At 50.1% G+C, this 14,451-nt stretch overlaps 1 protein-coding gene across 2 annotated transcripts in view; it reads right to left on the bottom strand.

The window, feature by feature from the left end:
- Positions 1–14,451, bottom strand: part of LOC119176610 (cyclin-dependent kinase 14) — a 153,372-nt gene that overhangs the window by 111,300 nt on the left and 27,621 nt on the right. The window lies entirely within an intron of this gene.

Here is a 14,451-nt window from a genome sequence, read left to right as displayed (position 1 = left end):
TAAAAGAGGCTCTTCACGTCGCACAGCCTCTCAGGAAATGCCAGAGAATCGTTGATATTGCGTGAGCACAGTATTCACTGCATTTCTTCTTCATCCTCTTCACCTGCACATAATCATCATCACTGTGAGCTTCTGCTTCGTCCGAAGATTTGGTCTGGCGGCTCAGCTGAATAAACGGCATCCAGACCACGATGTCGCTGCTGTCTTGCAGAGTGTCCTGTCGATCCTAAAGTCCTCTCTGACCTCGAGACCTCCTGAAGCTTCGTTCTGGTTGCCAATCGCTACGGTTGTCTGCTATCAAGGCACAAGAGCCGCTGCCTGGACCATCCCGCAGCCCCACCCAACCAGCCATCCCTTCGTGGACTGTCACAGCCCGGCAGCGGGACCCACCTATCTTCACCGATGTTGAAGTATGGCTGAAGGAATATGAATAGGCGAGTGCGTACAACCAATGGGACGCCCTCCAAAAACTTCACCACGTCGCCTTCTATCTATCGGACGTCACAAAAACGTGGTAGTTTAACCACGAGGGCAGCTTTCCTGAGTGGTCTGTCTTCGTTCAACAAATCCGCATGATTTTTTTGACGCCTAACGTCCACGCTGAGGTCTCGAAGAGGAAGCTCGACGGTCATGTACAGCACTCGGGTGAGATGTACACCTCGTACACCAAAGACGCCCTTTCCGTTTGCTGCCGCGTGAACTCGGATATGACTGAAGCTGACCGCGTTCGACAGATCCTTAAAGGAATCGACCACGCCGCGTTCAACGCTCTGGCCGTGAAAAACCCCAGCACCGTTGAGAACGTCGTCACGACCTGCCAACATCTCGATGAACTGCAGGCGATTCGGCTGCACTCATGCGCCTGTGACATCCGGCCTTCCTCAGATGCGGATTTACGTACCTTGCTCCGCACTTTGATTCGTGAAGACCTCCAAGCGCAAGGACTCATCTCCACATGCCCCTCAGCCTCGCTCTTCAGCTGCTAGTCTACGCGACATCATCAAAGAGGAGCTGTCTTGCATGGCTTGCTCTCTCACGACTGAGAATTTCTCGCCGCTGCCAACTCCGCCCGCGACCTATGCGCAAATCGCTACCATGTAACCTGCATTGGTCCAGTCAGCGCATCCTGTTCCTGCTGAAACCAACTTAGCCGCATTCGCTCCACGTTCACCTGTCCCACCTCCGCCGGCATTCTACGCCCCCTGGCGCTCATCTCCCTCAGTTTGTTATTATTGTGGCATTCGAGGCCAGATCTCACGACATTGTCGCAAACGCCAGCAGGACGAATGCCGCGGCTACAAAGTTTATGAAAGAAATAAGACGTCCTTTCCTGGTCAGTACCAGCGGCGCCGCTTTTATCCGCGGTCAGTTTCTCCATCTTCATCACCCGACGCACCTCGGACCTACCGCCCAGGACGCTCCCTCCCCTTCTCCTCTTCGGCGCTCAACATCGCCTCTACGACAGGTCGTCTCTGGCCCTGACTACCGCTCGTCGAAAACTAGCCTGTGCAGTTTTTAGGAGGAAAACTGCAATACCCGAACAGACAGCAACGCCTCCAGAGGGCCCGGCCAATTCTTTGTTAGTATATGATGAAGGGGCGCCTATACAAGCATTGGTGGACACCAGGGTTGCTATTTTTGCTACTCATGCGAATCTTTGTTATCGTCTGCGTGAGGTTACTACACATTATAATGGCCCTGTCTATAGTGCAAATGACTTATCGATACAGCCATCAGCACAGTGCACCGTTAGAATTACCATTGATGGTATTCGGCACCATACTTGGTTCGCCGTGTTGACTCCCGGCGCATATACGCTTATATTGGGATGGGACTTCCTGATGTTGCCGCTTCCATCCCTTGTCGCCAACGTCTCGTACATACTAACGTTACCGATGCGGAATATTCGTCACGCCACCATTTACGAACCATCGAAAATTTCGTTGTTCCACCTGATTGATTGATTTGTGGGGTTTAACGTCCCAAAACCACTATATGATTATGAGAGACGCCGTAGTGGAGGGCTCCGGAAATTTTGACCACCTGGGGTTCTTTAACGTGCACCCAAATCTGAGCACACGGGCCTCGACATTTCCGCCTCCATCGGAAATGCAGCCGCCGCAGCCGGGATTTGAACCCGCGACCTGCGGGTCAGCAGCCGAGTACCTTAGCCACTAGACCACCGCGGCGGGGCTCGTTGTTCCACCTGGTCATGAGCAAGTTCTTACAGTTGCCTCGGGCTTCGTTGACCACGGTGATGTTCTAGTCGCTCCATCAGCCCGTTCCATATCTCAAGGCATTGCACTAGCAACGAGTCTTGTTCGTTTCACCAACGGCGCCACCTTCCTCGTTGTACGCAATGTCACAAATGAGACCATTATGCTCCCTAAAGGCACTGTTGTAATTTGCAGCACGGACAGACCACCTGTCTCTGTGGCGGCTGCGAATACCGGTGCTGTACAACCACGCTCACCTACAAATGCTACCCCTGCTACGGCTATAAACAATGCAATCAGTAAGGACCTGACTCCGCCACAAGGAGAGGAACTACTTGCGTTGTCCAAGCATCAATCTTCCTCTGACGTGAGTTCTATTTTAGGACAGAATTCAGCGGCAGCTCATCACATACACACCGACGGAGCTTCTATTGTCCGCCGCCGACCCAACCGGGTATCTTCTAGCGAACGTGAAGTCATCGACAAGCACGTGACCGACATGCTCAAGCAAAATATCATCTATTCCTCCACCAGCCCTTGGTCATCATGTGTTGTTCTAGCCCGCAAAATAGACGGGTTGGTGTGATTTTGCGTCGAATACTGCACATTCGCACTGAACAAAATAACTCGAAAAGCCGTATATTCCTTGTCTCGCATAGATGATGCTTTAGATTCATCGCAAGGGGCAGAATATTTTTCCAGCCTTGACTTACATCGGGTTACTGGCAAATTCCCATGCACGAAGATAACAAAAAAAAACTGCGTTTGCCACACCCGACAGACTTTTCGAATTTAACGTCATGTCTTTCGGCCTCTGTAACGCGCCAGGAACCTTCGAGCGAATGATGGACACAGTACTGAAGGGCCTCAAGTGGAAGACATGCTTGTGTTACCTTGACGACATCGTCATATTTTCTTCAAGATTTGAGCAACACTTGCAACGCCTGGACGAAACCTGACGCAGCTGCTTGTCTCCAGCTGAATACCAAAAAGTGCCACTTCGTAAGAAGAACTATTAAAGTTCGTGGACATCTAGTCAGCAAAGACGGTATTCGGCCTGATCCCGACAAGATTGCCGTTATTCTTCACTTCCGGACGCTTCACCGCTCCAAAGAGCTCCGCAGCTTTCTTGGTCTCACTTCTTGCTGACCCGCAGGTCGCGGGTTCAAATCCCGGCTGCGGCGGCTGCATTTCCGATGGAGGCGGAAATGTCATAGGCCCGTGTGCTCAGATTTGGGTGCACGTTAAAGAACCCCAGGTGGTCCAAATTTCCGGAGCCCTCCACTACGGCGTCTCTCATAATCATATGATGGTTTTGGGACGTTAAATGCCACAAATCAATCATGGTCTCACTTCTAACTTCCGGCGCTTTATACGCGACTTCGCCACTATTGCCGCGCCGCTTCACCAGCTACTTTCTTCGGGAACATCATACGCCTGGTCCGACGAGTACCAAATGGCTTTTGACACCTTGAAGCCTGCCCTTACGTCCGAGCCAGGGCTTTGTCATTATACGATGAAGCAGCACTCACTCTTCTCCCTACTGATGCCAGTAGTCATGGAATCGGCGCGGTGTTTTTGCAACGACACAGCTGTTGTGGCGAACGCATACGCGAGTCGGACGCTAACAGCAGTCGAGAAAAACAACACCATCCCTCAGCAGGAGTGCCTCGCCGTCGTCTGGGCTGTTCAGAATATTAGATTATATCTATATCTCCACGGCCACCACTTTACCGTCGTGACTGATCACCACGCCTTATGCTGGCTGTGGACGCTAAAGAATTGGTCTGGACGTCTCGGCCGCTGGATAATTCACCTTGAAGAGTACGACTTCGACGTCATGTACAAGTCCAGCAACAAACAACGATGCCGATGCCCTTAGCCGTTGTCCGTTACCTCCATCGTCCAATATGCCCGGCGTGTCACCATCAGTGCGCGACCCCGTCAACGCATCTTCGGTACTTCTTTCGCTCACCGCTCGCAATGCACGTCCTTCCTTCTGCAACGAGACGTTTGCGTGTCACCAACGCAGCGTCACGTACTGCCACACCATTATGCAACGCCTTTACGGCTCATCTCGTCTTTCTAACGCCCACGCCCGTCGCTAGTTGCGGAACTCCAAGATAGAGAGCTCCATCCTTTACTGCTATGTATTCCATCCCGAAGGACAGCGCTAAGTTCCTGCCGCTCCTCGTTCACTCAAAACACAGATATTGGAAGCATTTCACGACGACTCCAACATCAAGGTCCTCTCGGCTTTCCTCTTGCGAGACCCAATACGTTGCTTCATGCTCGCTTTGCCAGCGCCGCAAAGGACCCACATCTCCAGCTGGACGACTACAACCTCTTCCATGTCCTGAGGCTCCATTTGAAGTTATTGGTATATAGACCTCTACAGGCCACTGCCAATATCAGCAAGCGTAAAGCTATAGATTATCACTGCGATCGATCACTTGACGAGGTATGCCGCAACAGTTGTACTACCTTCAAGATCAGAGAAGTACATTGCCACTTTCTTCTTGGAAGCTCTATTTCTACGACACGGCGCACCGCAAGTCCTTTTGTGTGACCGCGGCAAGGCGTTTTTGGCGAAACTACACGACGACGTTCCACACGCATGTACCACCATCCATAAGACGACTTCCAGCTACCACTCACAAACTAATGGCCTCACTGAGCGCTTTCATCGAACTATTTCCGATACGATATTCATGTCAACGCCGACCATACCAACTGGGATACCATCCTGCAATTCGTGACCTTTGCGTACAATACAGCTACGCAGCGCACCACGGGCTATTCACCATTATTCATTGTCTACGGCCGTCAAGCGACATCTCCCTTCGACGTCTCTTTCTTTTATGCACCCGTCGATTCGTCGACGCCATAGAGTAACAACCTACTCTCTCGCCTTGCCGCTTGTCGCCACCACGCTTGCCTGAATATCGAGGTAAGTCAGCAGGACCGCAAGACTCACATGAATCTTAACGGATTGTTGAGTTTAATACTGGAGACGAAGTGCTGCTGAGGACCCCAGGGCGAGTATACCCGGCCTGTCAGAGAAGTTTCAGTCACATTATATCGACCCCTACGCCATTGTCGAGCGAACTTCTCCTGTGAACTATCGCGTAACCCCCGCTGTCATGCCTTCCGACAACTGTTTCCGTGGAACAAAGGATGTCCACTTTTCTCGGTTAAAACCCTCCCTAAGACGTACAACACCATAAGCAGCGACCAGGTTGGCCGCTCCCGCACGAGGGGAAATTAGTAGACAGTTATCGCATACCGGGATTACCGGGATACCGGGCGTACCGTGATAAAGGAATCGAAATGCGCATGCGCAAATACGTACGTTACTCATACCGCTTACCGTACGCGCGGTATTTTTCAGATTTAAGGTTACCGTGGTAGGGTAAGTGTACGTAGTGTACGTAAACATGGCGGCGCTCTTCGACGCCCGCTTCGAAGTGATTTTGGCGTAGTTGTTGAAAGATTCACCTTGTTCGCAGCAAACGACTGTTTATAGTGGCTTCGCTTGCCTTCAGTTGGCTTCGATGACCGAGTATTACGGATAAGTTTGTGTAATTTTTGAGATAGCTTCCCATTTCGAACACGTCAAGGCCTAACTATAAGATCGGTGGAAACAAATCGGCAACATAATTTTTTTTTCGCGTTTGGTGCGTGGTTCATATTTATTTGCTCTTATTATTAGTAAAATAAACTTGTAACAATGCTGGCGTGGTGGCATAGGCAAACATTTTCGTTTACTTTTCCTTTTCACTGTACCTTATTAACCATAGGTGGCGCCACAATCCCAGCTGAGGCACGTAAATGCTATTTCGCTAAACTATAAGACGCTGTTCACACCGAACGTTTGCTGCACGGTAACGTCATTTTCTTAACCTCCGCTATCACGTTACCCGTAAACTACAACTGCCTAGTGTGAGCACAGTATTCATCGCGTTTCTTCTTCACCATCTTCACCTGTAAATACTAATCATCATCACTGTGAGCATCTTTTTCCTCCGATAAACGGCGTCGAGGCTACGATATCGTTGGTGTCTTCCAATTGTAATATGTCGAATAACATCCGCGAAGCAAATTAGAAAGCAGGCGTCAGGTGAAGGGCTGCCGTGAGCATCATGTATACTCGCAAATTTACAAAGCCACGACAGCCCACATGAAAGATACGAGAAAATCTGTAAACTTTGGAAGGTCCCTGCACAATGCAACATCACTGTACACTACAAGAGCACAAATAAATCGTTCCCCATTACACGCACTCAACCCGAAAAGGCGTCCGAAGCGTTTTTGACGGGCCTCGGCCGGGCTCGGGCTTGAAGCCACTCGCCTGGGCCGGACTCAGGCCCACTGATTGAACGGCCTGAGTCGAGCCTTCGAGCACACGCGAGCGTAACGCACTGCATATTACAAAGCATTTTGTGCCAAACTGGCACACTCGGGGTCACAAACGCCTAAGTAAAAATAGTGATTATAATAAAACGCGTGTAGGGTGGAGGAGTTCACGCTGATGCCGGTCTTCCCAAAGATCGAGGGGTAAACAAGCGATCTTAGTTCGGGCGCGTTCCTATAGTTATACAGACAAAAGACGGGCGTCTCGAAGGAAAGCGCGACGTGATAAGCCATGACCAGCGTGACAGTTGCTTTCGTCTGCCGCACGCAGTGGTGAACCAACCTGGCGCAGCCAACAGTGGTGAACCCATTAAAGACACCAGAGTTGGACGTTGGGATTCCCTAATATCGCCCACAATGACGCAGCACTGACGAAGAGACCGACCGACCGAACCAACCTACCTACCTGCATACATACATACATACGGACATAGATACAAACATACATACATACATACGGACATAGATACAAACATAACGATCGAAAAAAAACCGCTTAATTCTGTCAAGGATGAATGGGAATGTGACAAGGTGTGTAGTGCAAACCTGCGTTGTGCGAGACGCGGCGCGGCCACATTTTATCAAACCATTCCACACCACAACTGCGAGGCAAACAGACGACTGCAAAACCACCATGTGATTTTAAAGACGCCATAGAGGCGTGCTCCGAAAATTTCGACCACCTCGGGTTCTTTAACCTGTCATCAAATTTGAGCACGCGGGTTTACAGCGTTTTGGCCTCCATCGAAAACGCAGCCACCGAAGCCGCAATTCGATCCCGCGACCGCGGATCAGCAGCCACCACGGCGGGGGAAGGCAATGACTACATTCAGCTTTCCATAATAGCAATAGCAGCGAAAGTTGGGCTAGTTGCTGGTTCATGGTTGGAATGTAAAAACCGCGCAAAAATATAGACAAGGACATAGAAAGAGAAGACACCGCGCTGCTTCCTACCCCATTCTGCTTTCTACCGCATTTACGCTTTCTGAAGTCATTAGTTTGTCCGTCTCGGCACAAACATTCGGAACCACAAGAGCCATCAAAATACGAATTTAGCGGTTACTTTCGGGACGCACATTCATGGCCAATCGGCAAAGCGCTGTCGATGACATCCGCTCGACAAACATCCCTCGAAACGATACGGGGACGCCGATACGATGCCCAACCCATCTTGACACTGCTCTACCTAAGTGGAGCAGTGTAGATATAGAAAGATTGGTTGCAATCCCCCCCCCCCCACCCATTCCACACACACACAAACACAGACGCGGAGAACTGTAATGTCGCGCAAGTAGGCAAGCTAACAAAATCACATATTCAAAACCACCGCATTTGAGGAACGAACGCCCTTTAAAATTTATTATTATCTTTCAAAGTAGCAAGGAGTCACCAGTGCAACAGCGGAAGGTAATCGGCGACAAAAAAAAAAAAAGTGGGGATCAATGAGAGAGCATGCGCAGCAGTGGTCAGAGCATGATGCTGCATACTTTCTCATGGCCCCGGTGGTACACTCAACGAACCTTCTAGCTAAACACACGAATCGCACATCTCTTGCAAGGTGTAATCGATTGATTGATTGATATGTGGGGTTTAACGTCCCAAAACCACCATTTGATTATGAGAGACGCCGTAGTGGAGGGCTCCGGAAATTTAGACCACCTGGGGTTCTTTAACGTGCACCCAAATCTGAACACACGGGTTGCAAGGTATAATGTGCGTCGTTAGAAGCGTGAGAACAACTGCTCACACACGATATTCAGTGAGCCCAAGAGAACGCTGTGCTATTGCATACAGCAGGGGGACAAACACGCGGCCCACCTATCTTTCAGTATAGTGGCCCACGGCCTTAATAATGGACGTTTGTAACTGATAAATGGTATTGGCATTATTTTCTTACCTACTGCGATCAATACTTTGTTCGAGTAAGCCAACGCGACATGTGTCTGTAGAAAGCTGACGTCAAATTCCGTTAAAATTTGACCTGTATATGAGATACGAAAAAGGCGTGCTTTTAAATGTCAGCTTTAGGTGACATTTTGTTCAATTTCCTCATCTCCTCCCCCCTCGTCCTTTACGGTCCCAGCCCTAGATGGACTTAGTTTCGGGACTGCAGCCCACAAGCCGAGACGAGTTTGAGACCCCTGGTGTACCGGGTATTCCAAGAATCGTGTCCGAAAATCCTCAAAAGTAAGGAAAATAGAACATTAGTTATATGCCTTCGTAATTGGTTCTTTCTCTTGAGACAGGCGTATTATGTTGGCAAGCGACAATAATTACAGCGGTAATTAAAAGACTTGTTTGGATTTTTAATTAGTGGAGACCAGCAGTCAGGTCAAATTGGACGATTGGAGCTCTTTCTCCGAAGAGCCCGTTGTGCCTTCGAGATACCCAAAAAAGCAGCACTACGCAATTCGGCAGAGTAATGAAATCTGAGGAATTTCGCCGGTAAAACCAAAACGCCGCTGAGCGCAACAACCATATTCATCAGAGACGCCAACAATTTACGAGCATCGTTATCTCAGCAATTAATCGACTCGGTTTCGTGGCTCTGCGGGCTGCACTTGCGATCACAACCTTCTCTACGTTAACCAATGCAATAGAACGGACACCGCTGCGATGGCTGCAGTGGACACTGTGACGCAATTAAGGTCGTCTGCTACAGTTGTGCTCGTAGGAGTTTCGGTTTTCCCGGCGAATCTAGTCAGACTTCATTACTACGCAACAATTACCACAGGCGACCTTCTGGACATCCGAAAGCGGCACTGGGCTATTCGCGGCAAGGCCTTCAAGTCTCCCGCTTGACCCGACCTTCTGTCTCCGCTAATTAAAAACTCAATAAATTTAATTTATTTGCCTTTCTTCAATTGTAATTTCTTTAAGATGTCTGCCGCCATAGAAAGCAGCAATTACGGAGGAAGCGAGAAAATGACCCATTTAACTTACCTTCAAGAATTTCCGGAAACACACTACTGCAGGTGTACGGAGAGACAGGAAACAGTAAAAAGAACAAAATGTTATGTGCCAATGTTTTCTGCGGCAAATCCTTCTTGCTATATGCGGAAAACGCGCTCTGCCAAACGCTATTCTCCTCGGCTACAAGCTCACCAAGATGCTACGACATTGGATGACAGAATGAGCACTCTGCCCATTCGTTTGCTGCACAGCGCTTAAAGGGACACCAAATGCAAATATTAAGTCAACATTGATTGTTGAAATAGCGGCCCAGAAACCTCGTAGTGCCATGCAGTTTTGTGCCAAGGAAGTGCTTATTTTGAAATAAAATCACGTTGTAATTGCCCGCATCGCGTTAGTGCACTTCAAATCATCGGTGGCTGAAAGTGAACTTTCATAGGTCACTGTTACAATGCCCAACGTTGCCCGCCTTTACTACGCGGCCGCGGAGTAGCAGCAGAGCGAAAGTAGCGGAAGCCACAGTAGCAACAACGGCCACTGAACAATTTTCTTCAATCTCGGAGGCCATGCTTTTGCTTGCTTGGTTCGACTGGGCCCCACTAGACGCAACCACCTATCCAGCTAAAAAAATGAATTTTTGAACCTCTCGAGCCATTCTCCACAGTATCGCCAGACGGTTCTTTTTTTCTATAAATCAAACAGAAACGGACAAGCAGTATTTTATTACGTTTCTTGATGCACGAAAAGTTTTCTTTATTGCAGGTAGTTTGATAACTAGTGATTAATTGTAGGCAGACATTCTCACATCATCGGGATCATTTCGCTAATGTCCCCCTCTTGGCTCACGTCATATAATATATTTAGCTTAATTTCTTGGTAAGTAAGGCAGTGCTGTGGATAATACGGCCGTTTTAGACGTTGCCATACATTGAGCTTTCCCTCTGACATGAATTGTCCTTAGCCTTTAGGGCCCCTTTAATTACAGCGACGGCTGTCCCCGTAGGAATGCTCACCAAAGCAAGGAAGCGCAACAGCCGTAACTTCGCCACTGTATAGCCACCCCAAGGTATACAGCGAGGAGGACATCGAAGGTTAACTGACCAGATTTCCTGTCCTAAACAAAGGGCCCATAGCAATGAGCGAAAAAGGAGATGCACATTAATTCTCGCCGTGTGGGGCCCCCTGTCGTGCACATAAAATCGGACAATGTGCAAGATGAGGTACAATATCAAGTGGAGAATATGCGCGAAGGCTGCCGCGGCCCACACTGGCTCGCGCTGACAGCCGACCCTATAGCAGACTTCCGGTGCTTTTTCAATAATGCTTTTTCAATGCTCCCGGCGGTGTTTTCAGTGTTTGAATTCGCTGCTTTGTTATTTCTGGTGCGTTCCTTAGGATGTGTTTGGAGCTACGTATAGCGGCTACAGGAAGGGGCCTCGACGTAGCCCACGGGAGGTACAGGCTGCTGCAGGTAACACGGCTCGCATGGCCGACGGACGCCGCGCAAAATATCTGTCGTGGTGTTCCGGTGAACGCGGACCTCTGCTCCGTGTTTACCTCTCTGACAGTGGCCGCGCCTATACAAACAGAAAATGCATAGACTGCAGGAGAAGCTTGTGAGCGAACTTAATTGGGCCAGTTGGTTCTGCATGTAGACGACGTGGATGCGCTTTTGAAGACGCGCGGACAGGGAATCGACAGCTGTCACAGAACGAGCGCTAAAAAAGAGCGCGCCGCCAAATCCTTGCGACAACGGGCGGCAGAAACGCCGCGAGGTAAAAAGAAAAAGAAAGAAAGCAAACATCCAGGGCTCCCGGGCGCGCGCCCTCCCCGCAGAAGCACGGCTTCGCAGACGATCCTCCTCACCCCACATCGGCGGCCCAGCAAGGCCGCGATTTTTCTAGAACGAAGGAGGCGGGGTCAGACCGAGTGAATCATCCTCCGGGGAGGGCAGACGAACCGTCTCGCGCCTCTCCCCAGCCTTCGCTGCGTATCGCGCCGACGAAATGACGAGAAACATCTGGAAAGTCGCGCGCAAGGTATTTAACCGAGCAGCCGAGACGAGAAATCAGGAGGTGACGGAAGTTAACGCCAGAGCGCGTAGGAATTCCGCCGTGGAGTCGGCGAAGGTTCTGCCCGTAGTGACAGAACAGGAGGAGACGGAAGTGAGCGCCAGAGTGCGTAGAGAGTCCGCCGTGTAGTCGGCGAAGTTTGTGGTCCGTAGGGACGGCTCGAGCTACAGGCAAGAGCGTGGGTTTACCGCTATTGAGCGAGGACGCGTGGCAACAGCTGCGTGTGTGAAGCCGACGGTTTTCCGGCGAAGAAGAGATTAATTGTCACACCTGTCCCGTTTATTAGGGAGGCGATCGCCGGGCTAATTCCAAGGGCCGAAGTATCGGCCCCCCGAACCGCACCACGAAAGCGTGGACAATTTAGAAGTGGTCCTTTTTGGCGCGCCAGCGGACGCCGGCTGTGGCCCAAAGAACAAGTCAGAGCCGAGAGTTGATAAACAAACAAATTATATTCTCAAAATTGGCAGATCGAAAACAATACATGAGAATGCACACTCCACAATAGTTACATACAATACGTCACCAATCAAACAGCCTACTACACAGTACAATCAGCCACACTCAAAACAACGGACACAGACAACGATACGCACTACACTGCAGTCGCATGCATTGAACAACCAAGACACTTAAGGACTAAAGAGATAGAAAACCTATTCAGTCCAAAGTCCTTGGAACAAAAGTCTGAATGATACTCTTCCGAGAATCACTCACTCGAAGTCCAGCGTTGTTGTCGTTCCGCTACCCCCTGAAGTTTCTCTTCCAGGAAACCTCGCGCCTTCAATTGGCCACTCTTCAAGCTTCAACTTCTTCGCCCGAACACGTCGGCTTCACACACGCAGCTGTTGCCACGCGTCCTCGCTCAATAGCGGTAAACCCACGCTCTTGCCTGTAGCTCGAGCCGTCCCTACGGACCACAAACTTCGCCGACTACACGGCGGACTCTCTACGCACTCTGGCGCTCACTTCCGTCTCCTCCTGTTCTGTCACTACGGGCAGAACCTTCGCCGACTCCACGGCGGAATTCCTACGCGTTCTGGCGTTAACTTCCGTCACCTCCTGATTTCTCGTCTCGGCTGCTCGGTTAAATACCTTGCGCGCGACTTTCCAGATGTTTCTCGTCATTTCGTCGGCGCGATACGCAGCGAAGGCTGGGGAGAGGCGCGAGACGGTTCGTCTGCCCTCCCCGGAGGATGATTCACTCGGTCTGACCCCGCCTCCTTCGTTCTAGAAAAATCGCGGCCTTGCTGGGCCGCCGATGTGGGGTGAGGAGGATCGTCTGCGAAGCCGTGCTTCTGCGGGGAGGGCGCGCGCCCGGGAGCCCTGGATGTTTGCTTTCTTTCTTTTTCTTTTTACCTCGCGGCGTTTCTGCCGCCCGTTGTCGCAAGGATTTGGCGGCGCGCTCTTTTTTAGCGCTCGTTCTGTGACAACAGCGCACACGTGTCTTTTCCCTGCGCACGTCTTCAAGGCGCACCGACATCGTCGACATGCAGGAGAATTGCCCGATGTGCAATTTAGCTTTCGACTAGAACTGAAAACCTTCACCCTGTCGAACCCTGCAATATTTGTGTTTTCGTCTAAGCACGCAACCTCAGGAAAAACGCTCATTTCTGCGCCTGTGTCACACCGGGCACTTTTGATAAAGATCAGCGGTGATTGGTATCGCTCGCTATCCGAAGTGTTCGTGCGACCGAGAAAGTAAAAAATGTACAGATTATGTGATGACGTCAACTGTGGCTGGCTCACGCGAACTATTATGGTTTACTCAAGAGTAAGCCATTCATGAGTGAAATTTCCAGGTTGAACCCACCGAAACCTACAGTCCATGTTCACACCGAAAGATAAATAAGCTGATTGCGGCGAGAAAGACGGGCGATAAGCCATTTGCTCGCACAGATGAGAGCCCACTCGCCAGCGTCACTTTCGAAAAAAAATCAAATGCAACGACGACGAAACGTGGACACAACGACGTACACTGTGCGGCGATTCATGTTAAGCGCGGCTACCTTGTGTCCCATGTTGTCTCGAACAATACACATCATTGATGTTGCTCAAGCTATACAAGCAACACCTATGGGACGGATTTTTCAATGCTGGCTTTCACGTTTTGCTACCCCGTTTCAGGCATCATTACATTTATCTTCCACGGATGGAATATGACATCTGTTCCTGCTCACTGAGGGCCATCGACTAGTCTAACGCCTGAGTATCACCTCTGTGCTATTAGTCTGCGCTGAGCTTTAAATTGCCTTTAATGAAGTGGGCAAAACAAACCTACGCGCTCTTAGTGGGGGGATCCAGTTTTCTTGCATGATCGCTGCAACGCAGCGTTCTTTCTATCATCATCATGTCCCAAAACAAAACGTTTGGACTAACATATAAAATAAGTTCAGGTTTGCAGACTACATCCCAGCCTGGCACAGCTGTGCCCGAGTTGCGAGCGCCTCATCGGAATAATTTTATCCGCTTAATATACCAGAACACAAGTAATTGATTGATTTGTGGGGTTTAACGTCCCAAAACCACCATATGATTATGAGAGAGTGGAGGGCTCCGGAAATTTCGACCACCTGGTGGGGTTCTTTAACGTGCACCCAAATCTGAGCACACGGGCCTACAACATTTTCGCCTCTATCGGAAATGCAGCCGGGATTCGAACCCGCAACCTGCGGGTCAGCAGCCGAGTACCTCGGCCACTAGACCACCGCGGCGGGGCACCAGAACACAAGCAACCACGGCGACCAAGAAAGGCTAGGGGCACGCAAAAACAAGTTAAACCAGAAGCTTAAAGGGGTGGTTTTCCCAGTGAACGCACAATGTTGCAGAGACCAGCAGGC

Source organism: Rhipicephalus microplus, chromosome X, assembly GCF_043290135.1.
Source record: "Rhipicephalus microplus isolate Deutch F79 chromosome X, USDA_Rmic, whole genome shotgun sequence".
Taxonomy (NCBI): domain Eukaryota; kingdom Metazoa; phylum Arthropoda; class Arachnida; order Ixodida; family Ixodidae; genus Rhipicephalus; species Rhipicephalus microplus.
This window is presented reverse-complemented; position numbering and strand designations above follow the sequence as displayed.